Here is a 17,584-nt window from a genome sequence, read left to right on the forward strand (position 1 = left end):
TCTTCACTTAGTCTTTTCCTTGTGACACATTTTCAGCAAGTATGACCGGCCTTCAGTAAAAGAAGGTGCAATGCCTGCTCTCCAAAGTCAAATTCCTACCATTTAAACCACTGAAACGCTGTGCATTTGTTGAATTTTATGGACTTATTTAATTTGTTTTTTAAGTGGAATGAAGCAGGACTTTTGCTGTAGTAAATGCAATAGGAAAGGGTATTGCATGGGAAGATCCCTCATTTTGTGCTCTTTCAGCCTCCTATTTAAACAGTTTTAACAGTGTTTTACAAAAAGGCAATAGCCTTCTTAATGAGGGGCACACAGGCTTGACAAAAAGGTGATACTGTGGTTGTTCCAGTTGCTTGAGAAAGTTTCTCATTAAAACGAACAGAAATAAGTGCTTTTAATCAAAATTCAGGGGCACTGAGTGCCATGGTGGGCATCTCTAATTCAGGAAAAAAAAAAAAAAAAAGAAAAAAGAAAGAAGTATTGTGATGTGATTCAAGAAAACAGATTCAGGGAATGTACATTTAAGAGCCAAATGTGACCAGTTGCATTTGAGATTCCCGGTTTTTTGGGGGTTTTTTTTTTAGAGGAAAGCACTTTTGTGTGGTAATTTATGCTCCAAGGGGAATTTTAGGTTGTTTGTTACAGATTTCCACTGAAGGCTGGGACATAAAAGTTTTCTTCTGCTTGGCCATTTTCATGTACTTAGGCATCAAAGTAAGTAGCCTGGATATGTAATGGCTAACCCCAGTTTTAATCATTGAAGCTGATTCATTTTTCTGAATATTGTAAATCTAGAAAAAAACCCAAATTGCTTCTCTAAGGTAGATTCTGGGATTGCAGAGAGGAAACTAGAACTGTGTGCATATGGATAATGTGCAAGTGGTATAGAAGAAGAATTACAGAATACTACTTGCTAAATATACCTTTAAGTTTGCTGAATAGAATAAAACTGTTTGTGCAACTGTGTTAACTTTCTTCTGAAAAAGGGTACCTGCTCTTTAGCCCTGAATCAAAATCAGAGAAATGAGGCTTGCTGTCTGCCTCAGAATAAATAGCATAAAGCTTTTCAGTTTACTACATTAATGTATCCAACTGCCATGGTTTGCTTTTTATTTTAACATTAACATCATTTTAACTAAGCACTCACAACACCAATAATTGTGATACTTGACAGCGAAAAAATCTTTTTGTGACCATCTGCCAAAACAGTCTTATACAGCAAGAGATAAATCTCTTCCAAAACTTCAGCATTTGCTGAGCTCTTAGTGCTTCATAGTGAAACTCTTAGTGAGTCTTACTCTGGTAGCTTCACGGAACAGCATCACTGGAAAAAAAACAGTTTCAATGTGTCATCTGCAACATGTAGAGGAGAAAAAATGATTTTGAAGTCTTGCTAGCTTTTGCTGTTTTGAAAAGCACTGTTTCCTTATTATGGAACAGGCATTCCAGTCACATTATTTTTCCATGTCAGTTCTGGAAGATGACTATAAATTAAAATCTGCAAATAGATTTTTCTCTTAACCCATTTAAACACATGAGAGAGTGCCCAGTTTGTACTTTTAAAATTATTATTTACCACTGTACTTATAAAAAATTAGACTGTAACCCCCTCCTGAATTTTTAAATAAAATTATCATTAAGCTTAACTTCAGTAATATTAAATACCCCTCAAATTGCAGTAACAATCCGTGGAAACGATTATTGTGACTAGAACAAAGAAGAAATAATATCAACAAATCACATATATTTAACTATTAAAGTATCTTGAAGACAAATTTGCAGAAAGAATCTTGCATACATCTTAAAAAAACCCAAAATGGTCACATAAAATTCCTATCTGACAGGAAGACCCAATACTCTAACTGTTCTCTGCTTTTTACAATTGCATTTTATAATTAGTTTCTTTCATCCAGGGGTATAAATTACACTTAGAGACAGCAAACATGCATCCTTGTGACAAAAATTGTTTTTCTTTAGCCATGAAAGAGAACCACAGCTCACAGCTGCGTGTGAAGACTAACGGTCTAGTCCACATTACAGGCAGAAACACCAATATACTCCTGTTTAAAATGGTTAATTCCTTTTCGGTGTAAATTTAACTAGAAGCTGAAAATGGTCTTCAGTCACAGCATGACTGTTATTTGTGTTATAGTCAAGTGTATAGCTACAGTACAGCTGCATGGGCTACTGTCCTGCGAGACTTCCTCTTCAAGATAAGCTGTATGCCTCCTGAACCTATACTACTGAATAATTTTTTAAAGAGATAAATACTGTATGTGCCAAGAGAACTTTTTGTAGGAAAGTTTATTGATCAGTTAGTTGAGCAAACCCACCCCGAGAGTAAACAGGAATAGCCACGTGAGACCACAGGCATCAGGCCCAGGAACACAAATCAGTCCCAAGCTCGTACTGATGATGAACTTCCTGAAATATTTTAAAGGTTTGTTAAAATGCTCAGCGCGTGCAGAATTGGGCTTTAGCTTAGAAACTTTTATGAAGAAAAGTAGTTTGTCCCATGCTGCACAGTTCTCCCTGGGGCGTGTTTACAGATGGCCTATCTCTTCCTCATAAATAATGGTAAAATTAAAGAGGGGAAAGTACACCCACACTATGGCGGCAAATGAGAATATGTGACTCATTAAATCCTAATCACAGTGGACTTAGAGAGGTTTTTAAACTGATTTCAGTAAGTTTTAGAATTTCTTAGTGTCTACAGATTAGAATCAAGATTACAAGAAGGCACAAGGGTTTTGGGTCAAGTGACTTCAAGTTGCTCTGTGGTGATACAGCATCACAAAGCAGCAGCAAAACTACTAAACATCAAAGGTATTTAAAAAACAACTACATCATACCTTTTTATAAAATGGAGAGAGGAGGTGGCTGGTCTCTTTTCAAAAGTAACAAATAATAAAAGGAGAAGAAATGGCCTCAAGCAGTGCCAGGGGAGGTTTAGATTGGATGTTAGGAAAAATTTCTTCACCAAAAATGTGATCAAGCATTGGAACAGGCTGCCCAGGGCAGTGGTGGAATCACCGTCCCTGGAAGAGTTGAAAATCCATGCAGACGTGGCCCTTAGTGACATGTTTTAGTGGTGGACTTGGCAGTCCTGGCATAACAGTTGATGATCTTAAAGGTCTTTTCCAAACTAGCTGATTCTATGATCCTATGATTACGCGATTTGAGAAACCTGGTCTAGTGGAAGGTGTCCCTGTCCATGGCAGGGGGAGTGGAACTAGATCTTTAAGGTCCTTTCCAATCCAAATCATTCTATGATTCTTAAGCAAGCTACTGCGCACACTGATTAAAATCACTTAAAGATATATTACAAGTTCTCTACATGAATGTAGATCTTACCGGTACTGACTTCTTTAGGACTTCTGGGAACATCAGCTTCAAGGCATCTAGATCTAGGAAGAACTTCACATTGAAATAGGTTTTAATTTGTTAATGGATACCATATATATTGTTTTTTTTCATTGTCAAGATACACACAATCTTCTAATCAAGTTTCTTATGCAGAAAAGGATGTAAGAGTGGACAGGCAAATCACCAGTGATGCAAAGTTGTATGATGTTGTGCTTCAAATAAGTTAACATTTGACCTTCATTTTATGGAATACTTGAAAATGAAAACCAGTGACGACATATCACATGTGTAGGCTTGCAGTGCTGTTGCTTCTCTCTAGATGGACACTCTGCTCTCATCCTCAAGATCTCACCTGTCAAAGGTAGAATTTCAGTTCTTCCAAATTTCAGAGAAGGACCTGTGTAAAACAGACCACTTATGCTAAGTGTTTCTTTCTGTACCTCCTGGAGAGTCCTTTTTTTCCCACTTAGAGTGATGTGTCAGTGCTATAAACTGGCCAACAAACTCCTTTAAAACAAATCAACAAAATAATTTGAAAAAAATAATTATATATTAATTTTGTTGCACAGAATGGTGAAAAAATTGCAAGTCTGGATAGGGATTACCAACAGTCTTCAGCAAAAGTTGTAAAGGGCATCCAGTTAGTTTAACAAATGATGGGCTCAAAACAAATTATCAGGTTTTTTCATGCAGTATAATGGGGTTCCTGGCTTAAAGCTGTTATGGATGCTAGAAGTCTGTAGTTTCAGAGGAATGTAGCAGGGGTGATAGGCAAGCAATGGAAGACAAAGCTCTCGAAGGGTTGTAGCATCTGGTTGTTGATCTGGTTGTGGAAGGGTCAATCCTATCCATAAGACACTTGTGTTTGAAAGACTGAACATGAGCCAACAGTGTGCACTTGCAGCCTGGAAAGCCAACTGTGTCCTGGGCTGCATCAAAAGGAGTATGATCAGCAGGTCAAAGGAGGTGATCCTGGCCCTCTACTTTGCTCTTGTGAGACCCCACTTGGAGTACTGTGTACAGTTCTGGTGTCCTCAACATAAAAAGGACATGGAACTGTTGGAACAAGTGCAGAGGAGGGCCATGAGGATGGTCAGGGGACTTGAGCACCTCCCATACAAAGATAGGCTGAGAAGATTGGGGCTGTTCAACCTGAAGAAGAGAAGGCTGCGTGGGGACCTCATAGCAGCCTTCCAGTATCTGAAGAGGGCCTATAGGGGTGCTGGGGAGGGACTCTTCATTAGGGACTGCAGTGATAGGACAAGGGGTAATGGATTAAAACTTCACCAGAGGAAGTTCAGATGGGATATAAGGAGGAAGTTCTTTACTGTTAGGGTGGTGAGTCACTGGAATGGGTTGCCCAGGGAGGTTGTGAATGCTCCATCCCTGGCAGTGTTCAAGGCCGGGTAGGACTGAGCCTTGGGTGACATGGTTTAGTGTGAGGCTTAGTGAGGGGCTGGAACTAGATGACCTTAAGGTCTTTTCCAACCCTAACTATTCTATGATTCTATGATACTACCAAAAATTCCATTATCACAGACATCTCTGGTAGAAGTTAAGTCATTGGGGTTTTTCATAGATACTCCATTTTTATGCCATATTATTTTTTTGAAGGAAAAGAATATTGGCTAGATTTTATGTAAGACTCTTCTTTCTTTGTGGGAAACTAGGGTTAGGGCATGGAGTTGAAATGCCTTCAGGAAGTGGTCTAATCCACGTTAGATATTCACTTAGTTCAGTATAAAGGGTCAGCAGGTACTATGAGACGCCAACTATATGCTCACAGTCCAGCATTAGAAGCTTTCTTCTCTACCTGGCAATGTAAATAACATGGCTGAGCCCCAAGTGTCCACCAGGAAAGTATGACTCTGGCATAAGACAGGCTGTCTTGCTGTTCTTGGGTCCTTCAGGAGGCATTTAAAAGGGAATCATCTTTCTTCCTTTCCCCCTACCTTTGCACTGTAAGGTAAGGTACCACAGTTACATACGTAAGCGTTATGGAGCTAGAAGAAAGCAGTCAAAAGCATCTGTACTCCAGTGAGGGCTCTCAGCTGGCCAGGCGGACAGGTAGGTAATACAGAATTTGATATGGCTTAGATGTCTGAATATCTTCTGTGCTCTTGTCCTGGGTTTAGCAGTAGCAGTCAGTTTTTCTCTTTCTTAGTAGCTGGTGCAGTGCTGTGTTTTGACTTTCAGCCTGGGAACAGAGCTGATAACATCGATGTTTTTAGTTGTTGCTAAGTAATGTTTATTCTGGCTAAGGACTTTGTGAGTCTCATGCTCTGCCAGGGACGAGGGGAGGCTGGGAGGAAGCAGAGACAGGATACCTGACCCAAGCTAGCCAAAGAGGTATTCCATACCACAGCACATCATGCCCAGGGAGGTAACTGCGAGTTACCCAGAAGGGTAAGGGCTCTCTTCGAGGGGGGGTCGAACTTGTTTGGCGAGTGGTATTGTATTCTCTTCCCTTGTTATTTTATCATTATTATCATTGGCGGTAGCAGTAGTGATTTGTGTTATACCTTAGTTACTAGGCTGTTCTTATCTCAACTCATGGGAGTTACATTCTCTCGATTTGCCTCCCCATCCCTCCAGGAGCAGGGAGTGGTGGGGGGGGAAGGAAATAAAGAAGGAGAAAGGGGCGGGGGGGAGTGAGCGAACAAGCTGTGTGTCTCAGTTTAAACCACAACAGCTCTAGTGCTGCAAGGTTTGGGAATAGAATCTTCTGTAAATGTTCAGGGATTTACTTTTTGTATGAGGGACTCCTTCCACAAGACAGTTAACTAATGTGGTTGAAACAATTTTTACTTTAGGTTTACACTTTAACTTTTTTAAACTGGAGGAATTGAGAGACCCTGGACATCATTTAGCGTAATTCATGCTTACATTTAAAGAATTATTCCTAGTATGGAAACACAAGACAGCTGTAAACAAAGTTTTACGCTTATGCATGCATGCTTTCAATGGATTTGCCTCCTGAGAATGTTAAATTTACATGATTAACCAGCAAAGAACAGTACCATTTTTTTAAGAAATACCAGACCTTATTTCTGAAGCAAAAGGAGCCTTAGCTGTCCCAGCAGCCTTGCCCCCCTCAAAGCCTACTTGTGCCAGCTGTTGTGGAACAGGTTTCTGCTTTGTTCTCCTGGATATCCCTGGGTCTTGCTGTGGCCCTGCAAAACACTGAACAGTCTTCCTGAGCCTACTCTACAGTCAAAGACTGCTGCACTTGAAAGTCATTTCTCTGGATAGCCCTTCCCTTATGTAAAATGCTCTCTAACAGAAGACCAGCAGTTTTGCACAGAAAGATTTCATTGTTTTCTCTGTCTGGATATTCAGTATATAATATACGAGAAAACAGCAGCAGAAACTCATCATGATCTTGGATGACATCAAATAGGCACGGAACATTTTTAAATATTTTGGAATCCAAAGGAACTCAAATTTTCTGACCAAATTTTCCAGATACTAATGGTGTAATTTCTTGTATTATTGAAATATCTAATAACCAGTAGAATTCAATTCAGTTTAATGAAGTTCTTGAAGGGCACTACAAAATTCTAACAAATGGAAAAACATGAACTCTTCTTCAAATATATCTATCAATGGATAAACCAGTATGCTATAAGAAACCAAATGCTTTCCCTGCCTTATTTCTAAAAGATGCATTTCAGGTCATGCACTATCCTTGTGTCTGATGTAGAAAATGGTGTGCCTGCCATGATTGTAAGAGAGGTTTTTCTTGAGAAATGCTGTCATTGGTTGATTGCCATGTTCAAGAGCTCTTCACTTTTTATTTCTGACACTGGAAAAGTCCTTTGTTTCTTTAAAGACTGACTCTAGGGCCCTCCTCCCCTCTTCTGCATGTATGAAGAAGTTGTCGTCCGGTCCATCCAATTGATCTTTCTCAAGCTGCGATTGACCCCAAACTACTCAAGAATATTTGTGTCATGGTCACATTTGACAAGAAATGAGGGCAGAAAGTTAGCGAAGTGCTCCAGCAATCAGACGTCTTCATAGATTGCAGAACAACAAACTCTCTTCTAAAGGGATGGAAGGTGTTTGAAGATCAAGCTGGAGGTATCACAGATATGCATACACAAGCAGCAGCAACGCTCTCACACTGTTAAGAGATCAAGCAGAGGAGAGCAGAGGCTGCTCTCCATCTGTAAATAGGCATTCATCAAACATCTTGGTCACTGTATTGAACTCTGTGACTGGGTGGGGGTTAAATATAAGCATATATAAAATGTAAACATACAGACATCTTCCACGAGGACTGGAAGATTTGGTCTTTTAGTATGATTTGTTTCTAATCTTCTACTTCCGCATTATGAGTTGATGTATGAGGAAGACCTCTCTGAGGCAATCTGAGGTCAGCATATTAGCACTCTTCTTGTTCATACAAGTACGTCATCCTGATGGCTCTTTTCCTTATTATTCAGATGTTTCTCATGCCCTTATCTCATTTATATTCTTTAAAGAGCACCTTGCCTAGATTTCAGGTCTTTTCTCAAGACTTCGGTTTTTCATGTGCTGATTGCAACTGTATTTGTGAATATTCTTTATCAAGTGGTATCATAGCTTGAACATGAATTTGGTAATGCACTTGTACAGAGAGAGATGGCTTAAAATATTATTTTTTGTTTGAATGCTAACTCTTATTAATGCCAACAGTTACAGCCCTGAAAATATTATCACTTCTGTAGTGAATCTACAATATCTTACAATAAGATGCCCCATAAAATTTAATTGGGAGGTTGTTTACTACCTTCTCTGAAAGACATCTGTGCTCATGGCAGGGGGGTTGGAACTAGGTGATCTTTGAGGTCCCTTCCAACCCAAAACATTCTATGATTCTATGATTCTCTAGTCAACGAGCAAGGCATGGTGCAAATGATAGTTCTCATGTCTTTACAAAATTAGGAATTTTTTAACTGATTTCTTCAAATCTCAAGAACAGAGGAGGTTATGGACAACAGTGATATTCAAAATACAGGAATTTACTTATTACTCCATTTTGCCCTGTGAACTTAGATTGCTCTATATTAGTACAATCAGATGAAGGCATAGTCTATGTATGAAGTAGCATTTATTGTCACTAGTGGCACTAACATGGAAGAAGAGAAGTTACAGCTCTCCTCCTTCTGGTGGTTAATCTGCATATGATTAAGGTTATGTTTATACAACTCTTTAAATCTATTTACCTGTACCAAACTACATTTCCCTTTTGGTTAACTGAGGGGTTTTTTTGGTTTGGGGTTGTGGGTTTTTTTTATAATTTCTTTCCTTCACAGTCAGTGCTGTGTTTTCATTATGAAATTGTCAAGCTTTGTTTTTAAAAAAAAAACAAACAATTTCTGGTCACAGGTAATGTTGGGAAGGAACCACAGGTTCATGTTAACATCTTACTCTTATGTCAATAGTGTTTAAGAGGGGTGGTTAAGCTGTATTGTATACTTTATTCTCCTCACAGTGGTTCAGTACATGGTTGCAGCTATGCACCATACAGCTTGCAGACACAGCACTTCTCATTAGAGTACCACAGATCTCTGCAGGAATGTCAAGACAGTGTCTCTAGGATTCCCGCACATATCTCTACTGTTGACAAAACAATTTTAACTAGGGACAGTGGGGTGGGGAACCACAAGGAAGTTGAAGTATTACTGTACTTCATTATGCCTGCCAGTAAGTAGAAACATATTGCTTGGCAAAAAAATGTAAATATAACATGATGACTACACCACTTAAAATACGAAAACACACTAGTGCACATACGTGCATTAGTACTATATAGGAAACTTCTGTTTATAATTTTATACTTAGATAGTTTATATGTGCTGCAGTAGGTAGGACCATAATATATGTATTTCAATGCAGTCCCCACAGCTGTGAGCTTTACAAAGCAAGCTTAGAGGGTGGAACTTTCCAAAGGTTTTTTTGTTCATTTCCAACAGTGGTGAAAGACCAGTTTATTGAGGGCCTTTTTTCAGAAGCAGAAACCTAGGGCTATGGGAGTCATGTGCTTTAATTTCTTCTCATGATAATATTTGGGCACCTGCATGTGTTTATTTTGAAGGTTTGTGTCTGAGATGCGCTGAGAGTATAGGAATATCTTCCACATAAAATAGTCACCAGTACTGAAGTGGTACTTGCACTGCTTCTGAAACAGTTCAATTTTCTACAGTAAGTCTGTTTGGGCAGAGTTTGGGGTTTGAGTTCTCAAAAATTTGCTTTCATATATGCAGTCATTTAGGAGGGATGCAAGTTTTGCACTATGATTAAATTCTCTTTTTTTTTTTTTCCCCAGAAAGATTTCTGAAACTGCTAAACACACACTTTGTGGAAGATAGATAGAATCCAGAATATTTAAATTTAGGCAACAAGAAGCCAGAAAACTGTGTTAGATAAAATTTTATGGGTGAAGAGCTAGATGGGTAGATATTAAATAAAAAGCAGAAGGTAGCGGTTAATCATCATACTGTACCAAAAAACTGTTAAGTGGTGAACTTTGGGTCTGTCTTTCAATCTATCCTGATTAACAACTTTTTCTATGACCAAGCGAAGGTATGGAAGCACTTGCCTCTAAGTGATACCAAAATGAGGTGCCCTGCCAACTTGCTGGATAGCAGGGCTGCCATTCAGAGGAACCTGGACATGCTGGGGGAACAGGTCTTGTGCAGTTCAGCCCAGAGAAACTCAAAGCCCTGCCCCTGGGAAGGTAAAGCCCTGAGCAGCAGTCCAGGCTGGGCTGGTTGCACAGCAGCTCTGCAGAAAAGTCCCCAAGGCTCCGAGGACAGTGAGCCAACTTGGTGCTGGCAGCAGCAAAGGCCAACAACACCCATCACAGTCCTATGAGGATGATGTGACTAGTAACAGAATGAAGTATTTTGTGATACATTATCTTAGTTTCTAGATTATTCACAAATCATACTCTGATGCACTTCACTCAGTATCCTGAGTGCCCAGTGCCCTGCAGTTTGTGAAAAGATGTTGTCATGGTTTAAACCCAGCTATCAATTAAGCACCCACAGCGTCTTGCTTATCTCCCCTCATCCCCACCCCAGTGATATGGGGGGGAGAATCAGAAAAAGCAAAAATCTACAGGAGAGAGGAATAACACCCAAGGGAAAAAAGAAAGTGATGGACAATTGCTCACCACTCACTAACCAATGCCCATCCCATCCCCTAGCAGCTATTAGTAGCTCACAGCCAGTTTATATATTGGGCATGTCATGCTGTGGTATGGAATACCCTTTTGGCTAGCTTGGGTCAGGCTTCCTGTCTCCACTCTATTCTGGCTTCTTGCGCTCCTCCTCACTTGTGGGCATGGGAAACTGAGAAGTCGCTGGCTTAGGGTAAGCACTGTTTTAGCAACAGCTAAAACATCAGTGTGCTGTCAAGATTATTCCCATATTATTACCAAAACACGGCATTGTACCAGCTAGTAGGAAGAAAATTAACCCTATCCCAGCCATAACCAGAAAAGGTATATGTATTGTAAAAGCATTGAACAGTTCTCTTGAGGTGCTGTGTACACACAGCTTCTGCTATAGTTCTGGTTTCGTCAGGTTGTCCTGTGGGGCACACATCTCTGAAACATTACTAATTCTTAATTTTCTGTGATTGTTTTGAAATGTTTGAATACAGTGTTACTTCTTGCACAGCGACGATATAAAAAAAAAAAAAACCCTTAAGCTGAAAAATTATGCTACTAGGAAAAATATTTTTTTGTTTCCATACCGCCTCTCCAAAGAGTGTCAGTATATTGCATATAGATATATTTGATGTCTGAGGTAGGGACACAAAAATCACAAAGCAGCTGATACAGTGTTTATCATCTTAACACTTTTCTAGTTGAAATAACAAATGCTTTTTTTTTTTCCTTCAAAAGACCAATATTTAAAGGGTGTTGATTTATGTAAATCAATAATTTATCAACTTGTTCGCTTTCTCCACTGCCAACCAGATGCTTCTAGCTTTGCACGCCAGACGATGTCAGCTGCAAAGCATAATGGCCTTGTGCTTCATGTAGAAATAAGAACATAAATATTTAAAAAATCCTGCTACAGGAAGTAAGGGGGAGTTAGGGTGGGGGTGAGAGATTTTGCTGGTTTACTGTGAGAGCAGTGCAGGTCTACATATTTTATGGGCTGGTTTTATCAGAAGTGGAGGCAGGGACATTTCAGTCTGATTTTTATCTCCTAACAAGACTGACAGACCCAAGTCTTTTCATGGCAATTTGTTGAAGACATCTGGTGAGGCTTTCTAGCGGATGAACACACAGCAGAGTGTTCTTCTGGTATCAGTTGGCATGGCAACTAGTAAAAGACTATTCAACATCCATAGGTTTCAAAAAGGTTGAAGCCTAGTTGAAAATCCATTTGGGCTCCTATCTGCAAAATTCTCCTTTTGAAAATGCACTATATCTTTTTTTCAGGGAACCAGGCTGAACCAGCAAGTACAATTGTGGAGCCTTCTGTCTCAAATAATTTCCAAAGCACAGTATTAATGATTCCAGGAAGCAGAGGCCTGAGATGATAGGCAGTATTACCGGCACTGCACAAAACAGAATGTTACCAGAAGGCTGGTAAAGACTGCAGAAGCCTGGGGGTAGTGCAGAGAAAGATGAGATGAGACAGAGGGGAAGGAAAAAAGCCATTATCAAAGTTTAATACAGTAATTATTATGAGTCACCACAGGCAAATGACTGATTATGCTTCATCATTATATATTGTTCAGTCATATAAATTTTATTCTACACAAGGCACTTCACTCCCTATGTGGCAAGGTCATATCACTCAAACACACCCAAAACCTACACAAAATAGGTCGCTTATTTAAAAAGACTAACATAGGAAAAAATATGTGTGAAAAGTGGTGTTCCCGTCTCCTGCATTAAAAACAATTGTCTTTGATGGATAACTCTGTGAATATTGAGAAAGGAACAAATTTACCACACTGGATGTTGTCCTCCCATAATCATTAGTCTAATCTGTTCAATGCCTGTGCAGGGTATACATTCTGTGAATTGATTTATTCAGCGTTTTCTCTTCTTCCTGCAACCAGTCCCTTCACAAACACAGTGGTTTAACAGCTGTACCAATCTATAGAGTTATTTTCTAGAGTTAAAGTGGTTTACACTGGAATACAAGTGTGAGTCATCACAAGCTGCAGGTTAGTTATGAAAAACTGGAATTCCTTCATTTCTTTCGTGCTCATGTATACAAAATAGGAACAGAAACAGTTAAGAGAGTCAGTCTAGAATAGAAAACCCCTGTCTACATATTTTGGAACTTATACAGCAGGACTATAGGACACCCTTTCATAGGGCAGAGGACTGTGGAACACATACTCTCCATAGCTTGTGCCTTCTTTTCAGGAAAACAAAGTATGGAGATACAACTCTGGAATCCAGGATAATCACACTGTTGAGGACTGCTGATTTCAGTGCACGTGGGACCATACACTAAATCAGTGAAATAGGAATTGCTGTAGGGATAATGTGTGCGTGCATGCGTGTGTATCTCTGCTTATACTTACATTGTATGCATCTATTATTGTCTGTTATTAAATTATATAGGATATTTGGGAATTTATTAATGTGATAGACTTTAATTATAAGCTTTTAAAAATAAAAGAAATTTATTACTAAGTCTGTGTTCAAAATGCTAAGCTTGACTATAGCATTTCCCCTTTACCTGGACCTCCTTAGGAAACCAGATGTAAACCTTAACAAGGGTAATCCGGGTTAAATACAATTGCAATAAACCATCCAGCAAAGGTAACCTGGCTCTAATTAATGTTAATTTTTTTCCTCTTTTCTACCCCAAAAACTTTGACTGTGATCTTTTAAAATTTATAGCAGCAAATAAAAGAGAATTCCTGCTCAACCTATTTATCCTTACCCCCAACTTATATCTTCTTCTTGGCTATGATAAAGTGACAAATATGGCTACATTTATGTATGACTTTAAAACTTGCAGTTGAAATACATTTTTTTTTTTCCACTAATGAAGTGACATTTGCTGTCCTAATATTTTTGTTCTGTGAGTTAATGTGGATTGTTCCTGTGAGATCCCTCTTCAGCCAAGACATCTAGTCTCCGATTTCACTTCACATTTTTGGACCTATGTAGGTGATTCAGAAAAGATGTATTCAGTCTATAACCACTTGTTACTGAAGGAGTTCTCTTGCAGTGAGTTCCCATATTAACCATAAAGTTGACAGAAATAGTTACTTTGATGCTGTCTTACCTGAATCAAACACGTACATACAAGATCATGTGATATGTGTGGAAGGGCTGGTGCCAGCCTAGTATCCTATGGGCATATATTTTAGAAGTAAAGCATGACAGCTGTGGATACTGCTTGGATAAGGCTCTAGGACACTTCATTTCAGGAGGGGTTGAAGACTGACATAGACATACATGGAATCACAGAATAACTGAGATTGGAAGGGACAGCTAAAAATCATCTGATCCAACCTCTCTGCTCACACAGTGCACCCTACAGAAGGTTGCCCAGGCCCATTTCCAGATGGCTTTTGAAGATCTCCATGAATGGAAATTCCACAACCTCTCTGGGTAACCTGCTCGAGAGCTCAGTCACCCTCCCAGCAAAAAAGTGTTTCCTGATGCTCAAAGGGAATCTCCTGTGTTTCAGTTTGTGCCCTCTGCCTCTTCTTCTGTCACTGGAAACCACTGGAAAGAGCCTGACTCCCTCCTCTTTGTGTCCTCCTTTGAGGTTCTCTTATGTACTAAGATTTCCGCTTTTATATTCACTGCTCCTAGAGCTCTGTTTTTCTGAAAAGCATGCATTTGTTTGCTCTTTAATTCATGAGAAGAAACCTGATTGCATTTACATTACACAGGTTCTTTTAAGGTCAAATACTTGGGAAGCACTCTGTATGCATACCGAGTTCGCATGGCTGAAGCTAGCCCATTCATAGATCCTGGAGAAGTTAGTGTCAAGAACTTCAAAATGTTTAGTCATTTTAATGGGAATGACTGGAATGACTGCAGAGGGTTTTTTTCTATTTCATCTGGGGCACTAAATTTTCTTTTAGGAAGCAATGGTTGTGTGTCTTGAATAAGTAGGTCTTCATGTGTCATAGCATTTCCAGTAAATGCACAGAAGCTGATCTGTAACCCAAATAACTGTAGTTTAATGTCTTATTCTGTTGTTGTTCTTTTAGCATCTATCAAAATTAATTCCATATCAAGGAGAAAAAATTATTTTCCCGCTATAAACCTGCTTTTCTGGCCAGGTAAATCAATTTATACATCTTTGCATTATGTTGCATTTTGAAGAATCAAGCATCTTATTCTAACTTGAATTATCAACACTGCATGTAGCCTGTGGGCTTCAGCCTCTATGGATAATGTAGAGAGCCCACCGATAGTGAACAGTTCACAGTGCCTAGAGGCAGATCATCTTTCAGCCATGGTTCACTTCTTGATCACATCTTGTGCTCAGTATGAAAATAGCGGTACATTATTGAGTGCAAGTGTAAGGAATCTGTTACACCAATTTGAATTCCTTATTAGCTCCAAAACTACTAGAACTTTGGGAATACCTTAATTAAACAAGAAGAAAAACAAAACAAACAAAACAAGAACACCCCCCCCCAAAAAAAAAAAAACAACCAAAAGAATCCCCAAAAAACAAACATGGTATCATCTAGTCCCATGTTTGACTTGATGATTAAATTTCATGCTCCCTTTTGTTGCAATTCTGAAAAGAGATCCTAGTTTTATTATTTCTACCCACAATGTATAGTGAAGTGCTAAATTCTGATGCAAGCTTTCTTTCAAGATATGCTTACTGCAGTCCATAATCTGGATCCACTAAGTGAAAAATTATACTCAGTATTAAATATGTATACTTTGGGGATATTTATTATCATTTTCATATACTTGGCTCTAAGAGTCCATCTTTTTCTTTTTTTTTTCCACTTGATACATGAATAAATGGTACCTTTAAATTACTCCTCGTACGTTCTTAGGAGTCTCCACTACCAATGTATGCAAACAGATTTCTGCGTCTCAGGGTCTCTTTTTCTCTAGAAGCTATAAATGCTGCAGATATTGAACAATTTGAATGATCTGTTATGCTATTATTGCATAGAATCATAGAATAGTTAGGGTTGGAAAGAACTTTAAGATAATATAGTTACAACCCCCCTGCCATGGGCAGGGACATCTCACACTAAACCATTCCACCCAAGGCTTCATCCAACCTGACCTTGAACACCGCCAGGGATGGAGCACTCACAACCTCCCTGGGCAACCCATTCCAGTGTCTCACCACCCTAACAGGAAAGAATTTCCTCCTTATATCCAATCTAAACTTCCCCTGTTTAAGCTTTATCCCATTACCCCTTGTCCTATTACTACAGTCCTTGATGAAGAGTCCCTACCCCACATCACAAAAGGCCCCCTTCAGATACTGGAAGGCTGCTATGAAGTCTCCACGCAGCCTTCTCTTCTCCAGGCTGAAGAGCCCCAACTTTCTCAGCCTATCTCCATATGGGAGGTGCTCCAGTCCCCTGATCATCCTCGTGGCCCTCCTCTGGACTTGTTCCAACAGTTCCATGTCCTTTTTATGTTAAGGAGACCAGAACTACACACAATGCTCCAGGTGAGGTCTCAGGAGAGCAGAGTAGAGGGGCAGGATCACCTCCTTCGACCTGCTGGACACGTTCCTTTTGATGTAGACCAGGATACGGTTGGCCTTCTGGGCTGTGAGTACACACTCATGATTGCTGACTCATGTTCATTTTCTCATCAACCAACACCCCCAAGTCCTTCTCTGCAGGGCTGCTCTGAATCTCTTCTCTGCCCAACCTGTAGCTGTGCCTGGGATTGCTCCAACCCACATGCAGGACCTTGCACTTGTCATGGTTAAACTTCATTAGGTTGGCATCAGCCCACCTTACAAGCGTGTCGAGGTCCCTCGGATGGCATCCCTTCCCTCCAGTGTATCAACCAAACCATGCAGCTTGGTGTCATTGGCAAACTTGCTGAGGGCGCACTCAATCCCACTGTCCATGTCACTGATAGAGATGTTAAACAAGATAGGTCCCAAAATTGATCCCTGAGGGACACCACTCGTTACTGGTCTCCAGCCGGACATTGAGCCATTGACAACAACTCTTTGCGTGTGGCCATCCAGCCAGTTCTTTATCCACCGAGTGGTCCACCTATCAAATTAATGTCACTCCAATTTAGAGACAAGGATGTTGTGCGGGACAGCGTCAAACGCTTTGCACAAGTCCAGGTAGATAACATCAACTGCTCTACCCCTGTCAGTCAGTTCTGTAGCCCCATCATAGAAGGCCACCAAATTGGTCAGGCAGGCTTTCCCCTTAGTGAAGCCATGCTGGCTGTCACCAAGCACCTTGTTGTTTTTCATGTGCCTCAGCGTGCCTTCCAGGAGAATCCGCTCCATGATTTTGACAGGCACAGAGGTGAGACTGACTGGTCTGTAATTCCCTGGGTCATCCATTTTCCGCTTTTTGAAAACGGGGGTTATATTTCCCTTTTTCAGTCGTCGGGAACTTCACCTGACTGCCATGATTTTTCAAATATGAACAACAGTGGCTTAGCAACTACATTCAGGACCCGCGGATGGATTTCATCAGGCCCCATGGACTTGTCTACGTTCTGGTTTTTAAGACGGTCTTAAACCTGATCCCCTCCTACAGTGGGACCAAGGTCTTCATTCTCACATTCCCTGCATCTACCTTCCAAGACTTGGGTAGTGTGGTCACAGCATTTGCCAGTGAAGACCGAGGCAAAGAAGTCATTTAGAACCTCAGCCTTCTCAAAATCCACGATAGCCAGTTCTCTCAATAGCTTCCGGAGGGGGCCTACATTGTCCGTAGTCTGTTTTTTGTTTGCTATGTATCTATAGAATCCCTTCCTGTTATCTTTCACATCCCTAGCCAAGTTCAATTCTAACTGGGCCTTAGCCTTCTTCACCCAGTCCCTGGCTTCCTGGACAACATCCCTGTATTCTTCCCAGGCTGCTTGTCCTTGCTTCCACCTTTTATAAGCCTCTTTTTTCCTTTGAATTTTCCCCAGCAGCTCCTTATCCACCCAAGGAGGTCTCCTGGCCCTCCTGCCGCACTTCCTTCTAGCTGGGACGCAGCACTCCTGAGCTTGCAGTAGGTGATCCTTGAATATCAACCAACAGTCTTGGGCCGCCCTGCC

Source organism: Lathamus discolor, chromosome Z, assembly GCF_037157495.1.
Source record: "Lathamus discolor isolate bLatDis1 chromosome Z, bLatDis1.hap1, whole genome shotgun sequence".
In the NCBI taxonomy this organism is placed as follows: domain Eukaryota; kingdom Metazoa; phylum Chordata; class Aves; order Psittaciformes; family Psittacidae; genus Lathamus; species Lathamus discolor.